The following is a 7,283-nucleotide window of genomic DNA, read 5'->3' on the forward strand; positions in this document are numbered from 1 at the left end:
AATGCCAAGAAAATTATATTTTCTTGACAATTTTTTCATTCAATCCTGTTTCGCTTAACAGTATTCTCAGATGCTGTACCCAAATCAAGTTGGATCGAAGCCACATTATAGAATGGTACTACACAGGGCAATTGCCTCGCCTGACCAGACATTCTAGATCAGAAAGTTTAAATGTGGTATCTAGGGCTGTCCACTTGTACCAGTTCCACAAGTGATTGTTGCCCGTTTTCAGCATGGAGCAAGTCTGGGAATTGAAAAATCAATGCATTCTGTTCTTCATACACTTTGTAGTGAAGCAATATTTCTGCATTGCTGTTTTGTAATGAATACTTTCGAAGAAAAGTACGCTTTCATGATTTGGTATTATTCACACCGATACATATAATTGAGAATATAGACCTGTTTGTCCTGCTCAAAGATGTCCATGTATTCTGTGCAGATTTTATGAAGATGTCTCCTGTGTTCCTGCAGAGATTTTTGTCACGACAGTTCTGAGTCCTGTGTATGGTTCTTTGTGACTATATACTTAGGTGTGCTTCTATGCTCTGTGGATTTACCATTTGCATCAGATTCTTAAAGACTACTTAATAAGGATGTGTGTTTTATTGTGTCTCATGAATAAAAATATGTACGGGCTCTATCATGCTTTTTGTGTGACTGTCTAACAAAAAAAACATAGATGGTTCACACCTATACATTCTAGAATTTGAAAACATGCTAATCACTTCAAATGCTGTAAAACACATAACCTAAACTAAGTAACTAGAAAAATTATTTTCTACATTCAATATTTACTTATTAAACATTCACATTTTAATTTCCATATATATTTTGTTATTTGTGTTTAAATACACATTTAATTGATGGGATACTGTATGAAGGTATTAAATTTAGTTTGTCTAAAAAGGTGAAAATGAAATGCATTAATTTTATAAGGAACAAAGGAGCTGATCATATTACAGTGCATTCACAGATTTAAGGAAGGCTTGTGAATTTCTATCAAATAATGTCCTATAATGCATTTATTATGCAATGATGAAACTTCTCTTTTGTCAGTTTATTATTTGAAACAGAGGGAAAGACACACACACACACACACACACACACACCCCTTGTGGAAAAATTATTTTCCCAAATGGACTCAGCAGTTGAGCCTTGACTGGACTGATGATTGTAGCCAGGCGCTCCAGGCATCTCTCCCACAGGGTAGCACAAGTCCAAGCACCTGACCCCTCATTCTTGCGCCTCTCAGAAGTGTGTTTGCAGGAATTATGACCAAAGGTGCTAGAAGGACTCCGTGCCAGGAACTCTGATATGCAGGGCAGACATCACAGTGGTAACTTTACCCACGGAACTACAGTGTGCTCCCAAATTCTTCTTATAGACTCCAAATAGTCCAGAGCCTGAGCTTTATTTTCTATGAAATGGAAAGGTTGATTTTATTCTCAAATAAAATGAAAGTAAGCTCAAAGCCAGTGTATGCCACAGGCAATCTTAAAGGAAGAATATGAAAATGAAATTTGAAGATTAGCAATGATTTGCTCATTTCATAATAGATGAACGAGAAATAGTTAAGTTAGTGGTCTCACAGACTTAAAATATACCAAATAATGCACACCTATTAACAGTTATGATAAACATTTACCAACAATACCATAAACCTTATCTTTAGTAGTGATAATTGAGAATATTGCCACTTCCATTTTCTCTGGTCTTTTGTCATTTTTCCCCTGTAAATTCAAAGAATTTTGCTAATTTTAATTTTTCCAAAAGTGTTAACAATTAAAACAAACAAGCAAAAAAATTTCTCCCAATTTCTGCCAATATAGCATTTATGTTCTATATAAGTAATCATTTCAATTTTGTCTGAGGTTTTAAAGTCATTCACTTTGATCATTTGTAATAAAAAAATTAAAACAATAATTGTTTTTCCTCTGAGAAAAAGGCATTCCTATTTCTGAGGAAATGTCTAGAAAGCTAGATTATCAACTTTAAATAGATAAATAAATAAATAAATATAAAGAAATGAATAGCTTAGAAATATATCTCAACCACAATCCTTTTTATTATATAATGGCTCTGCTATGGAAAACAAAGTATTGAGAAATTACTTTTGGCTTCTACTAAGGACTGTGTTGTCAAGCATATTTCAATACTTAATGCTCTGATCATAACTTAGAGAAATATTTTTAATGTTCATAAATTTATGATAATTTTACTTATAAAAATAAATCACAGGTGATTTTCTTTATTCAATTCATACATAAGAGTCCAATTTATAAAGAACAACCTATTAAGAGCACATTATTATCTTTTCTGTAAAGGAGTAGCGTGGAACTAGCAATTCTTTACACGATTTCTTAGATTTCTAAATGGGGACTGAATATCCATCCCAAATTCAGATAGAATAATTGATGTTCTACTGCTGACATTGCCCCGGTTCCTATGGAAGCTACTAAGGTTCGAATTCAAACCCAGTCAGGTAATGCCAACACTTTGAGGATGCAGCTCCCAAAATGTGTACGGAGGAAGGCCAGGTAAGAGTTCTCCAAGGGCATTGCTCCCCTCCTGAATGAGGCAGATCCCCTACAGCAAGTTTACCTGCTTTGAACGCACTGTGGAAGCCTTGTACAGGTCTGTGGTTCCTAAGCCCCGAAGTGAATGTGCAAAAGCAGAACAGCTGGTTGTAAGATTTGTTAGAGTTATATTCCTGCGTCTACTTGCATTGCTTCTAACCCTGCTGACTCCGCGGTATCTGTGCTGGATAACGAGAAGGGGAGCATTCCTCTCAGGTTCTCGAGAGACTTGGATTTAGATGTGTGTGGAAGGGGCTCTTTGCCCGCATAGTCGTGATTGGGACTCTGTTCTGCAGAGGTTCATCTTTGACTCGGTGAAGGTGAAGGTCTACTTCAGGTTGTCTCGCCCCCGACCCCCGAGATGCCAGAGTCTCTGAAGAAGCAGCTTGGGTTAACCCAGCAGACAGATCAAAGCATACGAGGATTGTATCTGCTTGCTGATAAGTGTTAAAAGTGTGAAAGGAAGAACTTTTATATGTTGACAGTGTAGGAAATTGTTTGTCCCTGATATAATTACTGCAGTGCCCTTGCTTAAGGCAAGAGTTTCAAACTTACTATCGAAATCATACCTGTTCATGAAAAAAAAAAAAAAGAAGTCTGCGTTCTTATTAGCAAGTGTATTGCTATCCTTTTCCTAATTATATTTTCTGATTTCCCCCCAATAAAGTTTTTTTGTGTATTAATAAAATTACTTGCACTTTTGATAATTGACATATTAGATTTTCTTCTTTCTCTTTCCTTCCTTTGTTTTCTTCCTTCTGTCACTTTTTCTTTCCTTCCTTCCTTCCTTTCCTTCCTTCCTTTCCTTCCTTTCTTTCTTTTCTTTCTTTCTTTCTTTCTTTCTTTCTTTCTTTCTTTCTTTCTTTCTTTCTTTCTTTCTTTCTTTCTTTCTTTCTTTCTCTTTCTTTCTCTCTTTTTCTCTCTTTCTTTCTCTTTCTTTCTCATCCTCTCTCTCCTCCCCTCCCTCTCTTTCATTTCCAACCAATCACATTGATAATTTGTGGTTGGAGGAAAAGAAAACAGCAACAACTATTATTTTGTGGTCTATTGAGTGCTGCTTTAATTCTATAAACCAACATGAATAGTAATTCATCACTGAACCTAATTCATTTTTTGAAGGAAAATTTAAACATTTATTATCTGTCCTTTAACAGGGAAATTTCTTTTAATGTGTTTATTTCTCTGGAAGGCCAGGTTATAGAATCAGCTTGGGGAGAAGCACAGTGAAGGATCTTTGTTGATCCCTCAAGTAGGTCTAACAGCCAGCATTAAGACAGAGTGTTTCATCTTCGTCTGCCCTGAGAGTGTGGGGGCCCAAGCACTTGGACCATTTTCTTCTGCTTTCCCAGGTACATCAGCGTGGAGCTGGATCATAAGAGGAGCAGCCAGGACTATAATTTAGCTCATATATAAAGTAGGCATTGCCTTAATCTGCTATGAAAAATTTCTGAATCCAGGCAAGTCCTAATCCCTGAAATTAATATTTTATGATGATGATGTGCTGTGTCTAAGTTTTGCAGCACCAGTTCTTTGAAATTGAAACACAACAATGTTTGTAGACAGTTTGAAACCATTGGGATTCAATTTATCTTGTTTGGGATCTTTCTTGCTACTAATATAAAAAAATAGGTATACATAAGAAAATCACAAATAGATACTTTTTAAAAATCATATGAATTTTTAAAGCCTTGTAAAAATCTACACATATTGAAATTTTCTTGACAAATTGTCACAAACAGAGCTACTATTATTGATAAAGAAGTGGAAGTTTAAACCCAGATAATGTGAATACATTTTAATGTGTGACTGCCGCCAGGACACATAGAACTATTCCTATGCCTACTTATCTATTCAAATTAATTTATTAGGTTTAGTTCCATAGATTTCCCACATTTAAAATGTCATTGGAATTTTATACCTATGTTAACTCCTAGCCTGATATAACAGGCTTCAGTACAGCTCAACTTTCAGGATAGAGCACTGTCTGACTAGTAGGTGACTTAACCCTGGTGATGGAGACTGGGTTTGTCTGTTCTTCAGTGGTTACACGTGTAGACAAAGTCCAGGGCAAGGGAAATTCCCGTGCTGATAGGTCACCTGCTTGTTCAGGAGTAGGAATAGGCACAAGGAAAGCCTATGCCTTTGCTTGGTTGCCATAAAGACCCTGAAGATAAAGGTTCAGAGATCTGAGTACAGGAGGGTCAGTTATGGGAAACTAGATGGTCTGGAATTGAGGAGTAGAAAAAACAAACAAACAAAAAACACACACACCATGACTGGCTAAATGTGTCTAGCAGGGATGGTCACTGACACCTTTGATGTAACCAGTAACTGAGAAGCACACTCAGATCTTTGTAATGATCATGGAAGAAATCTATTAAAGCTGGTGTCTGGAAGCAACTTGCTCACTCTCCCTAGAGCTTGTCAAGTTGCCTGGTTCTTGTTTTGTTTGTTTGTTTGTTTGTTTGTCAATATTTCATGTTATCTGATTCTCCAAACCAAGTTCTGGAATGCAGCAACTATTTCCTGATTGTGGCTCCCATTCATCCATGTAGTGGTTCTGTGAATAGTACTACAATATTGATAAACCATGCTATTATCTGACATTTTTGTTTTTGCTCATCCTATTTAGTATAAAAAACTTATTCTAAAACTTTTCTGTGAATTACAGATCCTTAAAATGCTCAAATATTGTCGTTTCATCTGTTGATTACGTGTCTCTGGGCAAGCCTTCATCGTGCCGTTCATTTGTCTTCTCATTTGCTCTTTCAACCATTGCATGAGTTGATCTCTTAATAGTTAAAATATTCATAGCAGAATTCTGTGTAAATTAGCTCAGTGATTTTCCTTTGCCTTCAAGGTAGAATTCAGCTCTCTTAATGGAACATACAATGCCACTAGTTTCTTGTTCTGCGTCTTTATCCAGCTGCTTTTCTTGATACTTCTTTACACATAGACTTAGATTCATTTTACATACACTGAGCTATGTAACTACATGGCTCAAAAAAAAAAAAAATCTTGAAAGCCTAAGCACCAAAATCTCATTTTTTCTCTCTGAGTTAAATAAAACCAATACAAAAATGTAACACATTGATGTCTCACCTGAATGATTTGAATGTTCATATATATGTATATATGAAATAAAGCCAGATTTATAGAGAGACAGAGAAAAAAAGATCTTCCATCTGCTGATTCACATTTCATTGGCCACAATGGCTGGAGCTGAGCTGCTCTGAAGCCAGGCACCAGGCGCTGGTTTTAGGTTTCCCGCATGGGTTCTGGGTTCCAAGGCTTTGAGTCATCCTCTACTGCTTTCCCAGGCCATAGGCAGGGTGCTAGATGCCAAGTGGAGCCAGGAGACTGAGCTTCTTGGAAACATTCTCCAGGAATCAGTATGGCTTACCAAACAAAGTCACCATCTGCAATTCTTCCATCCGGTTTGTGTGCCAATTCAAGTACAGGCTGCTCCTCTTCCAAACAAGTTTCCTGTGAATGGCCTAGGAAAGGCAGCAGAGGCTGGCTCCAGTGCTTGACTCCATAGGGCAAACGTTAAACATAGTTGAAGATTCTGGCTCTTGATATTGGCCTGATATACACTTGGCTAATCTGTCCAAGTCATTAATAAAGGATGTCAACCAGCAAATACAAGTTCTCTGTCTCTCTTTGTAATTGGTTTTCAAAGAAAGAAAGAAATTTTACTTTAAGAATTATGTCTCTGATTTGTCAATTTTTGTGTATGTGTAGTAAACATATTGTATACGAATGTATTGGAAGGAACTTCTATTAAAGGACAACTGCTTTCCAAAAATTTTCAGCACAGATTAAGAAAATGTTAAAGAAGAGTTATCTTAAATGTGACACAACATAAAGTAGTTTGTGATCAAAAGCTGCAGAAAGGTAGATGATAGTAAATGAAACATGGCTATGGTGATCTGAAAAACACAAAGCTAATATAGAGTTTATTTCAAAAGTTCTGTAATTATGAGGGGAGTTTTATTGGACAGCTTTATTGGTCTTGTTCCTCTGGGGACAATGGGACTTTGAAAGAGAGGAATGGTGCATTTTCTTTTTCTAAGTATCACTTCAACCGAAGTTAAAAATCAAACCTGAGAAACAAAGGATGACACATATTACTGCCATACAATTTTAAATTGTTTTATAACACTAGAAGCATGAATTATAAAATATTTTCTGAACAAGGAAAGGGAATCCAATATTTATAATTGTGATCTATTATGATGGAGTAACACATTTTATTTTTGAATGGTACACAATAGAATCTCTCCATATTAAATTTTCTCAAAAAAGTGGTAGTTCTGCAACTAAATGCTGAATATGCACTGTAGAATGCATTGGAGATGAATTAAGATTGTTTGCCTTGCTGTGTACATAATTGCATCCATTCTAAACTTCTGTGTATCACTTTTGACTAAGTCATGAAACTGAGTAGCAAGTGATTTGGCTTAATAAAAAGGGGGCAAGAGAAAGCAACAGCGTAACTGTAAAATGGTTTGGCAGCAAAATGTTGTTTGACAATTTGTTATAGTCAGATCATTAGGTTAATATGAAGTTGTGTGAGGAGGATGGCTAGGGGAGGTTTATATGACTAGAAATATTGAAAAGCAATTTGCACCAGGAAAACAGCCTCACCCTGCAATGCCTTGGAACATGTTCACACACTACTAATAAAATCTGTACTGTTCATTT

General features: G+C 36.1%; 1 pseudogene; it reads left to right on the forward strand.

The window, feature by feature from the left end:
* The first annotated feature begins 2,421 nt into the window (after positions 1 to 2,421).
* LOC121163779 lies at positions 2,422 to 3,027 on the forward strand (annotated as a pseudogene).
* Positions 3,028 to 7,283: the final 4,256 nt, after the last annotated feature.

The sequence above is a fragment of the Ochotona curzoniae genome, unplaced genomic scaffold, assembly GCF_017591425.1.
Source record: "Ochotona curzoniae isolate NIBS_2020 unplaced genomic scaffold, NIBS_Ocur_1.0 contig_64, whole genome shotgun sequence".
Classification (NCBI taxonomy): domain Eukaryota; kingdom Metazoa; phylum Chordata; class Mammalia; order Lagomorpha; family Ochotonidae; genus Ochotona; species Ochotona curzoniae.